The sequence below is a fragment of the Lissotriton vulgaris genome, chromosome 4_1 (assembly GCF_964263255.1).
Source record: "Lissotriton vulgaris chromosome 4_1, aLisVul1.2, whole genome shotgun sequence".
Classification (NCBI taxonomy): Eukaryota; Metazoa; Chordata; class Amphibia; order Caudata; family Salamandridae; genus Lissotriton; species Lissotriton vulgaris.
Genome location: NC_141691.1, coordinates 1,302,222,536 through 1,302,241,909, shown reverse-complemented (window position 1 = coordinate 1,302,241,909; position 19,374 = coordinate 1,302,222,536). Strand labels below are relative to the sequence as shown.

Below are 19,374 nucleotides of genomic sequence, written 5' to 3'. Positions count from 1 at the left end.
CTAAAGTCATATTAGTTTCTTCATGTTGATATTATATATTTATAACTTCATGGTAAACCTCCGAAATTAAGCTTTCCAAATCTCCCGGGTTAACTATCATTAGCACTTCTTCATATGCTGGACTTCCAGGAATTTGTGCAGACCGGCCTGTTAGCTCAGATGGTTAGAGCGTGGTGCTAATAACGCCAAGGTCACAGGTTCGATCCCTGTACAGGCCAAGTTTAATTGTTTGAAAAATGATTAATTTTTCTTGTGTCTCATTTTTGACTGTTTATCACCTTGGATCAAACAATGCTTGAAGGATTGGATGAATACATTTGATATAGTTGTAGAATTAATTAATATTCTGAAAGCTCCTGGAATATCTATTAATGGTTCTAAGTTCTAACACCAAGTAACTAAATCTCTTATTTATTGCAATTTATTGAGGTCATTTTTGTTTTGTCTTGTTGATGAAATATAAAAATAGTATGAATGTAAACAGCTGAATATAAGCTTTCCAACTATCCCGGTTTAACAATCAGTAGCACTTCATCATCTGCTATTTCTTCAATAGTATGCTATTTAGTGAGCCTATTAGTTTAGTCTTCAGAGCATAAAGTTAAAAATGCCAAGGACATACTTTCAATCAGTCTCTAAGCCAATACTTGATGCTCCTTTAATGTTGAAAATAGATGTATTTTCTTCAGTATCATTTGTATGTCTATATTTCCTTCGAGGGGAAGCTGACACAATGATTAGATGAATCAATTGCATATAGGTGATGAATTGTTATTTATTGCTAAAACACATGGAAAAAACATTAATGGCTCTAAGTTCTAACACTAAGTATGAAAATCTCTTTTGTATTGTAATTTTTCTAAAGTCATATTAGTTTCTTCATGTTGAAATTATATATTTATAACTTCATGGTAAACCTCCGAAATTAAGCTTTCCAAATCTCCCGGGTTAACTATCATTAGCACTTCTTCATATGCTGGACTTCCAGGAACTTATGCAAAATGGCCTGTTAGCTCAGATGGTTAGAGCGTGGTGCTAATAACGCCAAGGTCACAGGTTCGATCCCTGTAAAGGCCAAGTTTAATTGTTTGAAAAAAGATTAATTTTTCTTGTGTCTCATTTTTGACTGTTTATCACCTTGGATCAAACGCTGCTTGAAGGATTGGATGAATGCATTTGATATAGTTGTAGAATTAATTATTATTCTGAAAGCTCCTGGAATATATATTAATGGTTCTAAGTTCTAACGTCAAGTAACTAAATCTCTTATTTATTGAAATTTATTGAGGTCATTTTTGTTTGGTCTTGTTGATGAAATATAAAGATAGTATGAATGTAAACAGCTGAATATAAGCTTTCCAACTATCCCGGGTTAACAATCGGTAGCACTTCATCATCTGCTATTTCTTCAATAGTATGCTATTTAGTGAGCCTATTAGTTTAGTCTTCAGAGCATAAAGTTAAAAATGCCAAGGACATACTTTCAATCAGTCTCTAAGCCAATACTTGATGCTCCTTTAATGTTGAAAATAGATGTATTTTCTTCAGTATCATTTGTATGTCTATATTTCCTTCGAGGGGAAGCTGACACAATGATTAGATGAATCAATTGCATATAGGTGATGAATTGTTATTTATTGCTAAAACACATGGAAAAAACATTAATGGCTCTAAGTTCTAACACTAAGTATGAAAATCTCTTTTGTATTGTAATTTTTCTAAAGTCATATTAGTTTCTTCATGTTGAAATTATATATTTATAACTTCATGGTAAACCTCCGAAATTAAGCTTTCCAAATCTCCCGGGTTAACTATCATTAGCACTTCTTCATATGCTGGACTTCCAGGAATTTGTGCAGACCGGCCTGTTAGCTCAGATGGTTAGAGCGTGGTGATAATAACGCCAAGGTCACAGGTTCGATCCCTGTACAGGCCAAGTTTAATTGTTTGAAAAAAGATTAATTTTTCTTGTGTCTCATTTTTGACTGTTTATCACCTTGGATCAAATGCTGCTTGAAGGATTGGATGAATACATTTGATATAGTTGTAGAATTAATTATTATTCTGAAAGCTCCTGAAATATCTAATAATGGTTCTAAGTTCTAACGCCAAGTAACTAAATCTCTTATTTATTGCAATTTATTGAGGTCATTTTTGTTTTGTCTTGTTGATGAAATATAAAGATAGTATGAATGTAAACAGCTGAATATAAGCTTTCCAACTATCCCGGGATAACAATCGGTAGCACTTCATCATCTGCTATTTCTTCAATAGTATGCTATGTATTTATTGAGCCTATTAGTTTAGTCTGTAGAGCATAAAGTTAAAAATGCCAAGGACATACTTTCAATCAGTCTCCAAGCCAATACTTGATGCTCCTTTATTGTTGAAAATAGGTGTATTTTCTTCTGTATAATGTGTATGTCTATATTTCCTTTGAGGGGAAGCTGATAGAATGTTTAGATGAATCAATTGCATATAGGTGATGAATTGTTATTTATTGCTAAAACACATGGAAAAAACATTAATGGTTCTAAGTTCTAACACTAAGTATGAAAATCTCTTTTGTATTGTAATTTTTCTAAAGTCATATTAGTTTCTTCATGTTGATAATTTATATTTATAACTTCATGGTACACCTCTGAAATTAAGCTTTCCAAATCTCCCGGGTTAACTATCATTAGCACTTCTTCATATGCTGGACTTCCAGGAATTTGTGCAAAATGGCCTGTTAGCTCAGATGGTTAGAGCGTGGTGCTAATAACGCCAAGGTCACAGGTCCGATCCCTGTACAGGCCAAGTTTAATTGTTTGTAAAAAGATACATTTTTCTTGTTTCTCATTTTTGACTGTTTATCACCTTGGATCAAAAGCTACTTGAAGGATTGGATGAATACATTTGATATAGTTGTAGAATTAATTATCATTCTGAAAGCTCCTGGAATATCTATAATTGGTTCTAAGTTCTAACGCCAAGTAACTAAATCTCTTATTTATTGCAATTTATTGAGGTCATTTTTGTTTTGTCTTGTTGATGAAATATAAAGATAGTATGAATGTAAACAGCTGAATATAAGCTTTCCAACTATCCCGGGTTAACAATCAGTAGCACTTCATCATCTGCTATTTCTTCAATAGTATGCTATATATTTAGTGAGCCTATTAGTTTAGTCTTTAGAGCATAAAGTTAAAAATGCCAAGGACATACTTTCAATCAGTCTCCAAGCCAATAAGTGATGCTCCTTTAATGTTGAAAATAGATGTATTTTCTTCTGTATAATGTGTATGTCTATATTTCCTTTGAGGGGAAGCTGATAGAATGATTAGATGAATCAATTGCATATAGGTGATGAATTGTTATTTATTGCTAAAACACATGGAAAAAACATTAATGGTTCTAAGTTCTAACACTAAGTATGGAAATCTCTTTTGTATTGTAATTTTTCTAAAGTCATATTAGTTTCTTCATGTTGATAATTTATATTTATAACTTCATGGTACACCTCTGAAATTAAGCTTTCCAAATCTCCCGGGTTAACTATCATTAGCACTTCTTCATATGCTGGACTTCCAGGAATTTGTACAAAATGGCCTGTTAGCTCAGATGGTTAGAGCGTGGTGCTAATAATGCCAAGGTCACAGGTTCGATCCCTGTACAGGCCAAGTTTAATTGTTTGAAAAAAGATTAATTTTTCTTGTGTCTCATTTTTGACTGTTTATCACCTTGGATCAAACGCTGCTTGAAGGATTGGATGAATGCATTTGATATAGTTGTAGAATTAATTATTATTCTGAAAGCTCCTGGAATATCTAATAATGGTTCTAAGTTCTAACGCCAAGTAACTAAATCTCTTATTTATTGCAATTTATTGAGGTCATTTTTGTTTTGTCTTCTTGATGAAATATAAAGATAGTATGAATGTAAACAGCTGAATATAAGCTTTCCAACTATCCCGGGTTAACAATCGGTAGCACTTCATCATCTGCTATTTCTTCAATAGTATGCTATATATTTATTGAGCCTATTAGTTTAGTCTTTAGAGCATAAAGTTAACAATGCCAAGAACATACTTTCAATCAGTCTCTAAGCCAATACTTGATGCTCCTTTAATGTTGAAAATAGATGTATTTTCTTCAGTATCATTTGTATGTCTATATTTCCTTCGAGGGGAAGCTGACACAATGATTAGATGAGTCAATTGCATATAGGTGATGAATTGTTATTTATTGCTAAAACACATGGAAAAAACATTAATGGCTCTAAGTTCTAACACTAAGTATGAAAATCTCTTTTGTATTGTAATTTTTCTAAAGTCATATTAGTTTCTTCATGTTGATATTATATATTTATAACTTCATGGTAAACCTCCGAAATTAAGCTTTCCAAATCTCCCGGGTTAACTATCATTAGCACTTCTTCATATGCTGGACTTCCAGGAATTTGTGCAGACCGGCCTGTTAGCTCAGATGGTTAGAGCGTGGTGCTAATAATGCTAAGGTCACAGGTTCGATCCCTGTACAGGCCAAGTTTAATTGTTTGAAAAAAGATTAATTTTTCTTGTGTCTCATTTTTGACTGTTTATCACCTTGGATCAAACGATGCTTGAAGGATTGGATGAATACATTTGATATAGTTGTAGAGTTAATTATTATTCTGAAAGCTCCTGGAATATCTATTAATGGCTCTAAGTTCTAACCAAGTAACTAAATCTCTTATTTATTGCAATTTATTGAGGTAATTTTTGTTTTGTCTTGTTGATGAAATATAAAAATAGTATGAATGTATATGGCCGAGATACCCGCCACCCCCTCTCAACACAATCCCCAATGATGGGAAACTGGAAACGAACTGGACTTTTGGAAGACGGGAGGGAGTGACCCTCCCGGCCGTATTTATTAAAATATGAAACAAAATTAAAACGTTAAAATAACAGTTTCATATTAATGTACAATTTCATTTCCACATTTGATATTTGGCTAACCTTAACATATTCTCTAATACAAAGGTTCTCCTAGCCGATCTAACATCCTACAAACTTTAAATTGAAATTGTACATCCTAACGTTTAAGGGCCAACGGCAAGGTCATAACCGGTGTCAAGATCCCTAAACCAGACATGTCCCCCTCACTTGTGAGGGGCGACCGCACCGAGGCATACCTCAAGTGCATTTACCAATTTCCCTTGACTTGACGGGGGCCCCAATAAACTCGACGCCATTTAAAGGTCGTCCGAGGACTCGTGTGAGGTATCTAGAAGGTAGCGTGGACCCCCTCCCAAACCCCACACAACTTACCACATCTGCCGTCGCAGATGACCTGGCCCCAGGAAATTCCCCAGGAGGGGGCTGTAACCCCTCCTACCCAAGGAAGGGGCCTTGACCGCCTTTCCTTACCTTTCGGCGGCCCATCCTTAGACGGGACCGCCCCCCGTTGAGGGGCCAATGGCCACCTCCTTCGAGCGCTCCCATCCGTAATGGGTGACGCCCACCCCTAGGGATCTTCCAATTACTGCTCACCGATCATGACCTTACCGCCCGACCAAAATAGATACGACAATTCTAACTAAATAACTAAATGCCTAATTCCTAACGACAGTAACAAATTACGACTTATAAAAAGGCATGATTACTGGTCAACAACAGTTCATTATCACTTTATTCGAAAAGAACATACTAGAATTTCATTCTTTATTGCATATTCAAAAGGTATCACAATAATCCTTACAACCTGCAAAAAATAGTGTTATAACCTCAACTTTATTCAAAACAACCTGCTGTCCTCAGGGGCTGGTGGGTGGGTCAAAAAATGGCTCTTCGTTCCGTCTCGAGCTCACGTGCAGCGAGGAGGTGCAGCTTCAGAGCACAGGAACAAGAGGATGCTTTCTTGGCTTGTTGCTCCTTTTATCCGTCTTCAGGGCGGGAGTAAACCCGCCCCCGCCTGCCCTGAAGGGCATGGTGGGCCGCGTCAGTGTCTAGGCCAGCCCACTCCAGGGCGGGAAAAAGGCGCGCCCTGGCTACGCCGCTTCGGGCATACCAGCCGAGACTCGCCTCCCGCCCAAGATGGCTTCCCGGGGGGATCGTGGTACTCCGCCATACGTTCGGGGGGACCGAATGGTCGCCCCTTTCCATATGGCCGAGATACCCGCCACCCCCTCTCAACACAATCCCCAATGATGGGAAACTGGAAACGAACTGGACTTTTGGAAGACGGGAGGGAGTGACCCTCCCGGCCGTATTTATTAAAATATGAAACAAAATTAAAACGTTAAAATAACAGTTTCATATTAATGTACAATTTCATTTCCACATTTGATATTTGGCTAACCTTAACATATTCTCTAATACAAAGGTTCTCCTAGCCGATCTAACATCCTACAAACTTTAAATTGAAATTGTACATCCTAACGTTTAAGGGCCAACGGCAAGGTCATAACCGGTGTCAAGATCCCTAAACCAGACATGTCCCCCTCACTTGTGAGGGGCGACCGCACCGAGGCATACCTCAAGTGCATTTACCAATTTCCCTTGACTTGACGGGGGCCCCAATAAACTCGACGCCATTTAAAGGTCGTCCGAGGACTCGTGTGAGGTATCTAGAAGGTAGCGTGGACCCCCTCCCAAACCCCACACAACTTACCACATCTGCCGTCGCAGATGACCTGGCCCCAGGAAATTCCCCAGGAGGGGGCTGTAACCCCTCCTACCCAAGGAAGGGGCCTTGACCGCCTTTCCTTACCTTTCGGCGGCCCATCCTTAGACGGGACCGCCCCCCGTTGAGGGGCCAATGGCCACCTCCTTCGAGCGCTCCCATCCGTAATGGGTGACGCCCACCCCTAGGGATCTTCCAATTACTGCTCACCGATCATGACCTTACCGCCACAGGCCGGATAGTTGACCGGCTATCCGGACCCCCCACAATACTCCTGCCTAAAGGTCATGTCATAAAGTCCCTAGCCAAGCTATCAGGTCTCCTATGAGTAACTCATTCCCCACCCGGGACAAATGGACACCATCCCCCACATACATACCGTCCCCTTTAATACAACCATGCGAAATAGAATGCAGTGTATTTGAACGGAACAATCTACTCACTTTATTATTAATTTTTCTTACTGAATGATTCAGAGCAGAAACCGAAAGAGCCCCTCGCCACACTTTCCGTGGGATCATATGGGACCATGCAATTGTGCACCCTGGAACTCTTCTCGCTAACCAACTTACAGTGGAAAGCATCGCCTCAAGAAGAAGTCGTCTACCAGTGGTCACTAAATCGTTGCCCCCAAGATGTACTATGACTATAGACGGCGGTGACCTCGTCCGCCCTAACAAACCCTCGAAAAATGATCGAAACTGGTCAATACAGAGCCCGCCCTTTCCGTAGAAGGACACACTGTACCCGTATTCCCCAGCCACGTGAATCATGTCACCTGCTTTGAATACGTCCGTGGCCCGCCTCATGTATGAGTGGCCCACGACCCACACCTCCTTTTTCACAGCCGGTGATGTCTGACCGCTGGCCCAGTGTTGGGTCGACTGCACAGTCCGCCCCGCCTCGTAGGCTTGCGCAACTGAAAACCAAAGAAAAACAAGAAGCGTGAGTACATCAATGCAGCTTCACAACATGTGCAACCGCACATACCTTTTATAACAATTGGAGGACCAACGCCCCACACGTTTAATTTGTTCGACATTCAAACCCCTGGCTGTAGCTTCTGTCGCAGCCCCTATCCGAAAGGAATGGGTCCCAAACTCGCCGGGGTTTAAGCCCGCGGCTGAAATCGACATCGCAAGCACCCGCTGGAACTGAAACCTCGTCAGTGGGGTGGCGTCAGCGTGTCTCAACAAGGTCCCCCCCATGATGCCACCCTCTGTGCTAAATATTCCTCAACGCACCTCACCGGGCACATGGATGACCCGGGAATCCTTTGTATCAGTATGCAGTCCCCCATCGATCCCTGATCGGTCTTGGACTTGACAAACGAGACAGTTATTGTCTCCCCCCTGACCTGAACGTGCTCTCAGCACAATCCCCCCAGGGTATCCTGTTTGTTCCTTGCCACTAGCTCGCTTACCCGCATAGCCCCATAGAATGCTAACATAAAAGCGGCCCGGAATAAGACTGTTTCATACCGGGATGAACACGTTGCAGGCAGTACAGATAACAACAAAGCCAACCTATCCAGACCTATCGGGCGCCTTTCATCTACTCTGCGACCCTCAAGGCGTTGCCACCCACGTAGCGCTTTTTGCACAACGAAAGATGTAGTCGGGTCCTGGATCCCATGAGCCCTTGCCATAAAGGAAATGGCGGCCCGATGCCTCTGGGCCGTAGCCACTGATTTGCCTGCCTGATGTAAGGACAGCAGAAAATCAACTACTAATTCCTCCTGACCCCAAAGCTCCCTCCTAGCCTCCCCCACAAAGGCCCAGTAGGATCGGAACGCCCCTTGGTATGCCTTCCTCGTCCTGGGGGCTAAACTCTCTCCCACGAGGTGCTGTAATTCGGGGCACCGAGAGACCAGAGAGCTTCGGGAAAGGGTGCCGCCACCGGGTCCGCTGTGGGCAGAAAACCCCAGAAGGCCTGCATACGAAAACGAGAAAGGGCGTCAGCCGCCTTGTTCATTACCCCTGGCACATGTCTCGCTTTGAATATGACATTCAACTGCATACACAATAATACAATTTCCTTAAGCAATCTCAGAATCCATTTGCATCGTGCTGCCTGGCTGTTGATACACTCAACCACGGTCATGTTGTCAGACCAAAACACCACAGAGTGATCTCTAAACCCCTCGGGCCAAGTTTTCAGGGCCACCAGAATGGGAAACAATTCCAAAAAGGCAATGTTACTCGTCAATCCACATTCATGCCACCATAACGGCCATTTCTGAGCCGACCATTGTGTGCCAAATATGGCACCAAAACCAGTACTCCCTGCTGAATCTGTCCACAGCCCCAGCTCCTCGGAGGACACCGCCGGTTTATTCCAGACCACTCGACCATTGAAATCCGCCAGAAATGCCAACCAAATGCGCATGTCCTGACGAACCTCTGCCGATAACCTTGTGCGATGATGACCCTCCTTCAGGCCGACCATGGCTTGAGAGATCGAGCGGGAAAAGGGGCGGGCCATCGGCATGACTCTCAGGGCAAAATTCAGCTGTCCCACCAATTGTTGCAACTGATGCAATCTGACCTTGGACTCCCTAATACACGCTTCTAAGGCTACTCTGAATTTTACCACCTTCTCTCTAGGTAACCTAAAACAACCTTCCACGGAGTCGAGCTCGATCCCTAGAAACTCGAGGCAAGTCGAGGGTCCCACAGTCTTACCTGGTGCCAATGGCACACCGAGATGCGTCATTAAGGTACAAAATTCATTCAAAGCCTGTCCACATTCCGGAACCCCGGCCGCCCCCAAAAACAAAAAGTCATCGAGGTAGTGCATGACATGTTGGAAACCCGTCTTCTTTGTGAAGACCCATTGCAGAAAGCAGCTGAACTTTTCAAAATAGGCACAAGAAATAGTGCAACCCATTGGCATACATCTATCCATGTAATAGTGACCCTGAAACATGAAACCAAGGAGACGCTGATCGTCTGGGTGTACCGGGAGCAACCGGAACGCTGACTCGATATCTGACTTCGCCATCAGCGCCCCGGGCCCTAGGCGATTCAACATGGCGACGGCCTCATCGAAAGATGCGTACCGCACCGAACATATATCCTGGTCTATTGCATCATTCACAGACCGACCATGTGGGGCTGATAAATTATGTATCAGTCGGAACTCACCCGGGTCCTTTTTAGGGACCACCCCCAAAGGAGAACAAACAAAGTTATCACATGGTGGCTCGACAAATGGACCGGCCACCCGACCCCGAGCAACCTCCTTCGCAATCTTTTCCTGTACCACGGTCGTATGTTTCAAGACCGATATTTGATTTTTACATTGTCTTATACCCTGGAACTCCCCCACTGGGATGCGGAAACCATATGAAAACCCGTTCCGCAGCACCCCAGCGGAAACATGATCCGGGTATTCGCTGAGCCAAGGAATCATTGCCATGGTATCAACCGGAGTAGGTAAAGGCGCCCCTCGGACTATTTCAGACCTGTTTGGCACCTCCTTTACCCCCGTTATCACCCGTTTTGGCTCTGCACATGGACTCCGGATGTGATGATTGCCCGCACCCTCCACATTCGTGGCGGAATTTGCATGTCCCCTGGGGCCTCGAACATTTACCCCTGTTGAAGTTCCAACAAACCCCCCTTTTACCTGTGTTGCCGTTCCGCCTCGAGTGGTACTCGTTACCCGAACCTGATCGAAAGGGCGTCCCGGCATTTTGGCGGGAGGATTCCCCCCCACCGCTCCCTACTAGTGGCACCTTTAACATACCTGTACTTTCCATTTTTGACCATGACACAGAATCGTAACAATCCCAAGTTAAGTTTTTATCGTGCTCTTTTGCTTTCCTAAAAATGTTATCGTAACAGAACCACTGAGTGCCCCCATACGCTACGGAATATTCCATGATCCGTGTCTGATAAATCGGCAATTCGGACAACAACTCGGGTCTACGTTCACCCACGATGGATGTAAAAATCCCCCAATCCTTGCCCCAATTGCCAATGTGTTCATCAACCTTAAAGGCGGCCATCTTTGCGCGCCACACACCCGGATGCATGAGCTCCTTTTGGCTCCTAACATGCTCCATCTCATAATGATCAGTAAGCAATGAAAAAATGTTCACATACTCATCTGCCCATATCTTTTCCTTAATAGCCCGAGGGACATGTTGACCCAACCTTTCCCTTCGTGAAGGTGCAGACTCATCCCTCGCAATCGGCAATGGCCGCTTACCTGAACCAGAGGCTGTATCTGTGGTTGCACCTGTTCCTGGTGGTTTTTCTACTGCCGCAACCGGCGTGATACCTGGCGATGATGCCTTCGCCGCCTCCTTCGTTTCACGCAACTGCTTAACCAAAGCCCGTGCGTCGTCAGCCGTGGTGCCCTCGCCATCTTTTCCCAACCACGCTGCTAATTGGGCTGCCAGCTCAGGAGGCATATCCTCCGTGGACACGGGGGTGACCACTACGGGAATCGGATTTCCCTCTGCCGGCACCGGAGTTGGCTCCTCGAGCGGAGCACAGGGAACCGGGATGTGTCCCCCAGCTGCTCCCCTTCTGGGCCTCTTGCCTTTCCCTCCCGGAGCTGCTCCTGCCAAAGGCCGTTTCGGTCCCTCTTCCCCATCTCTATCCGCCATCCGCTTCTTCAGATCGGTCACTTCCTTCATGAGTACCCGCAGCATCTGATCGGTAGTCATTCGCTTTCCGGCTTTCTTAGGCATTCTCCAACAGAGTTTCTGTAAGACAAAGAGAAAGATTACCACGCTCAAAAAATGGCTCTTCGTTCCGTCTCGAGCTCACGTGCAGCGAGGAGGTGCAGCTTCAGAGCACAGGAACAAGAGGATGCTTTCTTGGCTTGTTGCTCCTTTTATCCGTCTTCAGGGCGGGAGTAAACCCGCCCCCGCCTGCCCTGAAGGGCGTGGTCGGCCGCGTCAGTGTCTAGGCCAGCCCACTCCAGGGCGGGAAAAAGGCGCGCCCTGGCTACGCCGCTTCGGGCATACCAGCCGAGACTCGCCTCCCGCCCAAGATGGCTTCCCGGGGGGATCGTGGTACTCCGCCATACGTTCGGGGGGACCGAATGGTCGCCCCTTTCCAAACAGCTGAATATAAGCTTTCCAACTATCCCGGGTTAACAATCAGTAGCACTTCATCATCTGCTATTTCTTCAATAGTATGCTATATATTTAGTGAGCCTATTAGTTTAGTCTTCAGAGCATAAAGTTAAAAATGCCAAGGACATACTTTCAATCCGTCTCCAAGCCAATACTTGATGCTCCTTTAATGTTGAAAATAGATGTATTTTCTTCTGTATCATGTGTATCTCTATATTTCCTTTGAGGGGAAGCTGATAGAATGATTAAATGAATCAATTGCATATAGGTGATGAATTGTTATTTATTGCTAAAACACATGGAAAAAACATTAATGGTTCTAAGTTCTAACACTAAGTATGAAAATCTCTTTTGTATTGTAATTTTTTTAAAGTCATATAAGTTTCTTCATGTTGATATTATATATTTATAACTTCATGGTAAACCTCTGAAATTAAGCTTTCCAAATCTCCCGGGTTAACTATCATTAGCACTTCTTCATATGCTGGACTTCCAGTAATTTGTGCAAAATGGCCTGTTAGCTCAGATGGTTAGAGCGTGGTGCTAATAACGCCAAGGTCACAGGTTCGATCCCTGTACAGGCCAAGTTTAATTGTTTGTTAAAAGATAAATGTTTCTTGTGTCTCATTTTTGACTGTTTATCACCTTGGATCAAACGCTGCTTGAAGGATTGGATGAATACATTTGATATAGTTGTAGAATTAATTATTATTCTGAAAGCTCCTGAAATATCTATTAATGGTTCTAAGTTCTAACGCCAAGTAACTAAATCTCTTATTTATTGCAATTTATTGAGGTCATTTTTGTTTTGTCTTGTTGATGAAATATAAATATAGTATGAATGTAAACAGCTGAATATAAGCTTTCCAACTATCCCGGGTTAACAATCGGTAGCACTTCATCATCTGCTATTTCTTCAATAGCATGCTATATATTTATTGAGCCTATTAGTTTAGTCTTTAGAGCATAAAGTTAACAATGCCAAGAACATACTTTCAATCCGTCTCTAAGCCAATACTTGATGCTCCTTTAATGTTGAAAATAGATGTATTTTCTTCAGTATCATTTGTATGTCTATATTTCCTTCGGGGGGGGGGGGAGCTGACACAATGATTAGATGAATCAATTGCATATAGGTGATGAATTGTTATTTATTGCTAAAACACATGGAAAAAACATTAATGGCTCTAAGTTCTAATACTAAGTATGAAAATCTCTTTTGTATTGTAATTTTTCTAAAGTCATATTAGTTTCTTCATGTTGATATTATATATTTATAACTTCATGGTAAACCTCCGAAATTAAGCTTTCCAAATCTCCCAGGTTAACTATCATTAGCACTTCTTCATATGCTGGACTTCCAGGAATTTGTGCAGACCGGCCTGTTAGCTCAGATGGTTAGAGCGTGGTGCTAATAACACCAAGGTCACATGTTCGATCCCTGTACAGGCCAAGTTTAATTGTTTGAAAAAAGATAAATTTTTCTTGTGTCTCATTTTTGACTGTTTATCACCTTGGATCAAACGATGCTTGAAGGATTGGATGAATACATTTGATATAGTTGTAGAATTAATTATTATTCTGAAAGCTCCTGGAATATCTATTAATGGTTCTAAGTTCTGACACCAAGTAACTAAATCTCTTATTTATTGCAATTTATTGAGGTCATTTTTGTTTTGTCTTGTTGATGAAATATAAAAATAGTATGAATGTAAACAGCTGAATATAAGCTTTCCAACTATCCCGGGTTAACAATCAGTAGCACTTCATCATCTGCTATTTCTTCAATAGTATGCTATATATTTATTGAGCCTATTAGTTTAGTCTTTAGAGCATAAAGTTAACAATGCCAAGAACACACTTTCAATCAGTCTTTAAGCCAATACTTGATACTCCTTTAATGTTGAAAATAGATGTATTTTCTTCAGTATCATTTGTATGTCTATATTTCCTTCGGGGGGGAAGCTGACACAATGATTAGATGAATCAATTGCATATAGGTGATGAATTGTTATTTATTGCTAAAACACATGGAAAAAACATTAATGGCTCTAAGTTCTAACACTAAGTATGAAAATCTCTTTTGTATTGTAATTTTTCTAAAGTCATATTAGTTTCTTCATGTTGATATTATATATTTATAACTTCATGGTAAACCTCCGAAATTAAGCTTTCAAATCTCCCGGGTTAACTATCATTAGCACTTCTTCATATGCTGGACTTCCAGGGATTTGTGCAGACCGGCCTGTTAGCTCAGATGGTTAGAGCGTGGTGCTAATAACGCCAAGGTCACAGGTTCGATCCCTGTACAGGCCAAGTTTAATTGTTTGAAAAAAGATTAATTTTTCTTGTGTCTCTTTTTTGACTGTTTATCACCTTGGATCAAACGATGCTAGAAGGATTGGATGAATACATTTGATATAGTTGTAGAATTAATTATTATTCTGAAAGCTCCTGGAATATCTATTAATGGTTCTAAGTTCTAACACCAAGTTACTAAATCTCTTATTTATTGCAATTTATTGAGGTCATTTTTGTTTTGTCTTGTTGATGAAATATAAAAATAGTATGAATGTAAACAGCTGAATATAAGCTTTCCAACTATCCCGGGTTAACAATCAGTAGCACTTCATCATCTGCTATTTCTTCAATAGTATGCTATATATTTAGTGAGCCTATTAGTTTAGTCTTCAGAGCATAAAGTTAAAAATGCCAAGGACATACTTTCAATCCGTCTCCAAGCCAATACTTGATGCTCCTTTAATGTTGAAAATAGATGTATTTTCTTCTGTATCATGTGTATCTCTATATTTCCTTTGAGGGGAAGCTGATAGAATTATTAAATGAATCAATTGCATATAGGTGATGAATTGTTATTTATTGCTAAAACACATGGAAAAAACATTAATGGTTCTAAGTTCTAAAACTAAGTATGAAAATATCTTTTGTATTGTAATTTTTTTAAAGTCATATAAGTTTCTTCATGTTGATATTATATATTTATAACTTCATGGTAAACCTCTGAAATTAAGCTTTCCAAATCTCCCGGGTTAACTATCATTAGCACTTCTTCATATGCTGGACTTCCAGTAATTTGTGCAAAATGGCCTGTTAGCTCAGATGGTTAGAGCGTGGTGCTAATAACGCCAAGGTCACAGGTTCGATCCCTGTACAGGCCAAGTTTAATTGTTTGAAAAAAGATTAATTTTTCTTGTGTCTCATTTTTGACTGTTTATCACCTTGGATCAAACGATGCTTGAAGGATTGGATGAATACATTTGATATAGTTGTAGAATTAATTATTATTCTGAAAGCTCCTGGAATATCTATTAATGGTTCTAAGTTCTAACACCAAGTAACTAAATCTCTTATTTATTGCAATTTATTGAGGTCATTTTTGTTTTGTCTTGTTGATGAAATATAAAGATAGTATGAATGTAAACAGCTGAATATAAGCTTTCCAACTATCCCGGTTAACAATCGGTAGCACTTCATCATCTGCTATTTCTTCAATAGTATGCTATATATTTATTGAGCCTATTAGTTTAGTCTTTAGAGCATAAAGTTAACAATGCCAAGAACATACTTTCAATCAGTCTCTAAGCCAATACTTGATGCTCCTTTAATGTTGAAAATAGATGTATTTTCTTCAGTATCATTTGTATGTCTATATTTCCTTCGAGGGGAAGCTGACACAATGATTAGATGAATCAATTGCATATAGGTGATGAATTGTTATTTATTGCTAAAACACATGGAAAAAACATTAATGGCTCTAAGTTCTAACACTAAGTATGAAAATCTCTTTTGTATTGTAATTTTTCTAAAGTCATATTAGTTTCTTCATGTTGATATTATATATTTATAACTTCATGGTAAACCTCCGAAATTAAGCTTTCCAAATCTCCCGGGTTAACTATCATTAGCACTTCTTCATATGCTGGACTTCCAGTAATTTGTGCAAAATGGCCTGTTAGCTCAGATGGTTAGAGCGTGGTGCTAATAACGCCAAGGTCACAGGTTCGATCCCTGTACAGGCCAAGTTTAATTGTTTGTAAAAAGATAAATGTTTCTTGTGTCTCATTTTTGACTGTTTATCACCTTGGATCAAATGCTGCTTGAAGGATTGGATGAATACATTTGATATAGTTGTAGAATTAATTATTATTCTGAAAGCTCCTGAAATATCTATTAATGGTTCTAAGTTCTAACGCCAAGTAACTAAATCTCTTATTTATTGCAATTTATTGAGGTCATTTTTGTTTTGTCTTGTTGATGAAATATAAAGATAGTATGAATGTAAACAGCTGAATATAAGCTTTCCAACTATCCCGGGATAACAATCGGTAGCACTTCATCATCTGCTATTTCTTCAATAGTATGCTATGTATTTATTGAGCCTATTAGTTTAGTCTGTAGAGCATAAAGTTAAAAATGCCAAGGACATACTTTCAATCAGTCTCCAAGCCAATACTTGATGCTCCTTTATTGTTGAAAATAGGTGTATTTTCTTCTGTATAATGTGTATGTCTATATTTCCTTTGAGGGGAAGCTGATAGAATGTTTAGATGAATCAATTGCATATAGGTGATGAATTGTTATTTATTGCTAAAACACATGGAAAAAACATTAATGGTTCTAAGTTCTAACACTAAGTATGAAAATCTCTTTTGTATTGTAATTTTTCTAAAGTCATATTAGTTTCTTCATGTTGATAATTTATATTTATAACTTCATGGTACACCTCTGAAATTAAGCTTTCCAAATCTCCCGGGTTAACTATCATTAGCACTTCTTCATATGCTGGACTTCCAGGAATTTGTGCAAAATGGCCTGTTAGCTCAGATGGTTAGAGCGTGGTGCTAATAACGCCAAGGTCACAGGTCCGATCCCTGTACAGGCCAAGTTTAATTGTTTGTAAAAAGATACATTTTTCTTGTTTCTCATTTTTGACTGTTTATCACCTTGGATCAAAAGCTACTTGAAGGATTGGATGAATACATTTGATATAGTTGTAGAATTAATTATCATTCTGAAAGCTCCTGGAATATCTATAATTGGTTCTAAGTTCTAACGCCAAGTAACTAAATCTCTTATTTATTGCAATTTATTGAGGTCATTTTTGTTTTGTCTTGTTGATGAAATATAAAGATAGTATGAATGTAAACAGCTGAATATAAGCTTTCCAACTATCCCGGGTTAACAATCAGTAGCACTTCATCATCTGCTATTTCTTCAATAGTATGCTATATATTTAGTGAGCCTATTAGTTTAGTCTTTAGAGCATAAAGTTAAAAATGCCAAGGACATACTTTCAATCAGTCTCCAAGCCAATAAGTGATGCTCCTTTAATGTTGAAAATAGATGTATTTTCTTCTGTATAATGTGTATGTCTATATTTCCTTTGAGGGGAAGCTGATAGAATGATTAGATGAATCAATTGCATATAGGTGATGAATTGTTATTTATTGCTAAAACACATGGAAAAAACATTAATGGTTCTAAGTTCTAACACTAAGTATGAAAATCTCTTTTGTATTGTAATTTTTCTAAAGTCATATTAGTTTCTTCATGTTGATAATTTATATTTATAACTTCATGGTACACCTCTGAAATTAAGCTTTCCAAATCTCCCGGGTTAACTATCATTAGCACTTCTTCATATGCTGGACTTCCAGGAATTTGTACAAAATGGCCTGTTAGCTCAGATGGTTAGAGCGTGGTGCTAATAATGCCAAGGTCACAGGTTCGATCCCTGTACAGGCCAAGTTTAATTGTTTGAAAAAAGATTAATTTTTCTTGTGTCTCATTTTTGACTGTTTATCACCTTGGATCAAACGCTGCTTGAAGGATTGGATGAATGCATTTGATATAGTTGTAGAATTAATTATTATTCTGAAAGCTCCTGGAATATCTATTAATGGTTCTAAGTTCTAACGCCAAGTAACTAAATCTCTTATTTATTGCAATTTATTGAGGTCATTTTTGTTTTGTCTTCTTGATGAAATATAAAGATAGTATGAATGTAAACAGCTGAATATAAGCTTTCCAACTATCCCGGGTTAACAATCGGTAGCACTTCATCATCTGCTATTTCTTCAATAGTATGCTATATATTTATTGAGCCTATTAGTTTAGTCTTTAGAGCATAAAGTTAACAATGCCAAGAACATACTTTCAATCAGTCTCTAAGCCAATACTTGATGCTCCTTTAATGTTGAAAATAGATGTATTTTCTTCAGTATCATTTGTATGTCTATATTTCCTTCGAGGGGAAGCTGACACAATGATTAGATGAGTCAATTGCATATAGGTGATGAATTGTTATTTATTGCTAAAACACATGGAAAAAACATTATTGGCTCTAAGTTCTAACACTAAGTATGAAAATCTCTTTTGTATTGTAATTTTTCTAAAGTCATATTAGTTTCTTCATGTTGATATTATATATTTATAACTTCATGGTAAACCTCCGAAATTAAGCTTTCCAAATCTCCCGGGTTAACTATCATTAGCACTTCTTCATATGCTGGACTTCCAGGAATTTGTGCAGACCGGCCTGTTAGCTCAGATGGTTAGAGCGTGGTGCTAATAATGCTAAGGTCACAGGTTGGATCCCTGTACAGGCCAAGTTTAATTGTTTGAAAAAAGATTCATTTTTCTTGTGTCTCATTTTTGACTGTTTATCACCTTGGATCAAACGATGCTTGAAGGATTGGATGAATACATTTGATATAGTTGTAGAGTTAATTATTATTCTGAAAGCTCCTGGAATATCTATTAATGGTTCTAAGTTCTAACCAAGTAACTAAATCTCTTATTTATTGCAATTTATTGAGGTCATTTTTGTTTTGTCTTGTTGATGAAATATAAAAATAGTATGAATGTATATGGCCGAGATACCCGCCACCCCCTCTCAACACAATCCCCAATGATGGGAAACTGGAAACGAACTGGACTTTTGGAAGACGGGAGGGAGTGACCCTCCCGGCCGTATTTATTAAAATATGAAACAAAATTAAAACGTTAAAATAACAGTTTCATATTAATGTACAATTTCATTTCCACATTTGATATTTGGCTAACCTTAACATATTCTCTAATACAAAGGTTCTCCTAGCCGATCTAACATCCTACAAACTTTAAATTGAAATTGTACATCCTAACGTTTAAGGGCCAACGGCAAGGTCATAACCGGTGTCAAGATCCCTAAACCAGACATGTCCCCCTCACTTGTGAGGGGCGACCGCACCGAGGCATACCTCAAGTGCATTTACCAATTTCCCTTGACTTGACGGGGGCCCCAATAAACTCGACGCCATTTAAAGGTCGTCCGAGGACTCGTGTGAGGTATCTAGAAGGTAGCGTGGACCCCCTCCCAAACCCCACACAACTTACCACATCTGCCGTCGCAGATGACCTGGCCCCAGGAAATTCCCCAGGAGGGGGCTGTAACCCCTCCTACCCAAGGAAGGGGCCTTGACCGCCTTTCCTTACCTTTCGGCGGCCCATCCTTAGACGGGACCGCCCCCCGTTGAGGGGCCAATGGCCACCTCCTTCGAGCGCTCCCATCCGTAATGGGTGACGCCCACCCCTAGGGATCTTCCAATTACTGCTCACCGATCATGACCTTAC

General features: G+C 40.1%; 5 non-coding genes across 5 annotated transcripts; all 5 read left to right on the top strand.

Annotated features, from left to right (window-relative positions):
* The first annotated feature begins 144 nt into the window (after positions 1-144).
* TRNAI-AAU (transfer RNA isoleucine (anticodon AAU)) lies at positions 145-218 on the top strand. Its single transcript has one exon. It is a non-coding gene; the product is annotated as a tRNA-Ile (tRNA).
* Positions 219-12,250: 12,032 nt separating this feature from the next.
* TRNAI-AAU (transfer RNA isoleucine (anticodon AAU)) lies at positions 12,251-12,324 on the top strand. Its single transcript has one exon. It is a non-coding gene; the product is annotated as a tRNA-Ile (tRNA).
* Positions 12,325-13,981: 1,657 nt separating this feature from the next.
* TRNAI-AAU (transfer RNA isoleucine (anticodon AAU)) lies at positions 13,982-14,055 on the top strand. Its single transcript has one exon. It is a non-coding gene; the product is annotated as a tRNA-Ile (tRNA).
* Positions 14,056-14,844: 789 nt separating this feature from the next.
* On the top strand, positions 14,845-14,918 carry TRNAI-AAU (transfer RNA isoleucine (anticodon AAU)). The gene has a single exon. It is a non-coding gene; the product is annotated as a tRNA-Ile (tRNA).
* A 788-nt stretch (positions 14,919-15,706) lies between these two features.
* TRNAI-AAU (transfer RNA isoleucine (anticodon AAU)) lies at positions 15,707-15,780 on the top strand. The gene has a single exon. It is a non-coding gene; the product is annotated as a tRNA-Ile (tRNA).
* The last annotated feature ends 3,594 nt before the right edge of the window (positions 15,781-19,374 follow it).